Source organism: Chrysochloris asiatica, unplaced genomic scaffold (assembly GCF_000296735.1).
Source record: "Chrysochloris asiatica unplaced genomic scaffold, ChrAsi1.0 scaffold00039, whole genome shotgun sequence".
NCBI lineage: Eukaryota > Metazoa > Chordata > Mammalia > Afrosoricida > Chrysochloridae > Chrysochloris > Chrysochloris asiatica.
In genome coordinates, this window is record NW_006408557.1 from 22500486 (window position 1) to 22501759 (window position 1274).

The 1274-nt window shown below is 40.4% G+C and overlaps 1 pseudogene; it reads left to right on the forward strand.

The window, feature by feature from the left end:
• The first annotated feature begins 208 nt into the window (after nucleotides 1–208).
• Nucleotides 209–920, forward strand: LOC102830451 (annotated as a pseudogene).
• The last annotated feature ends 354 nt before the right edge of the window (nucleotides 921–1274 follow it).

Here is a 1274-nt window from a genome sequence, read left to right on the forward strand (position 1 = left end):
AACAGATCTTTCCCATTCTACCCCACGGTAGCCCGAAGGAGGAAATGTCGCAATTTTGGGGCGCTCACGGAGTGCTTATCAGAGGCAGGCAGCGGATGTTTTCTGGAGTCTATAATGATGGGGTTTGCCTCATCCCCCTCCACCACTACCTCTCTGCTAACTCTATCCGGTTCTGCGTCTGCTTGCTGGAGAAGCTGAACAGGTGCTCATGGGTCTCTTCCCTGTAGGTGGGTCCATTGGCTGAGCCCTTGAGTTCTTAATTCTCATAGCTGATGGCTATGAGGAATTGAGACTGGAGAATTCCATTAGAAAAGAATTGCACAATTGAGAAGGCATTTGCTGATGGCAAAGCTCTTGTTGAAAGACTGAGAGATCATGATGATGCAGCAGAATCTGTCACTGAACCACAGCTCTCAATAAGTGAATAGAAGCAATGAAACAGTCAGTACCAGGAAGAAATTCAAGAACTTAATGAAGTTTCAAGACACCAACCATGGTCCACATTAGTTATGGGAATCCAGCAGGAAAACAGACAAATCAGAGAATTATAACAAGAGGACAAAGAATTACGTACATCCCTGGAAGAACATCAGTCAGCTTTGGAACTTATAATGAGCAAATACCGAGAACTAATGTTTAGATTACTAATGGCAAACAAAAAATATGATCCAAGTATTAATAATGAAGCTAAAACAGCAGCACTCCAAGATTGACATGGTACATGTAACATCTCTGAAGGATTCTTCCTTGATACTTGTCGACCCATCCTTAAAGCACCTCAACATGGACTGGAGTGGAGGCACTTGGAAGCAAATCAGAGTGAATTACAAGCACATGTTGAGCAAATAACTGAAATGGCAACAGTAATGAGGAAAGCCATTGAAATTAATGAGCAACAGGGTTGCAGGGAACAAGAATGAATATTTCAACTTGGACAAGAAAACAAATGTTTGAGAGAAATCCTTCAAATAACTCGAGAATCATTTTGAACCTTAGGAAAAATGATACATCAGAAAGTACATCTTTGTCAGCATTAGTGACCAAATGCACATGTCAGCATGTGCGCTTCTTGCATTGGCTCCAAACAGTCACTGGGACTGGCCCACTAAATGTATGACTGAATAACAGAAAAATCAATCTCAATCAAGCTTTTATATATTATATGTATACACACACACACACACTATGTACAGTACACTGGTGATGACATTTTTAAGGGATAACAACAACAAAATACACTAAGTGGTCATTGACTTAATTTCAAAACATAATTG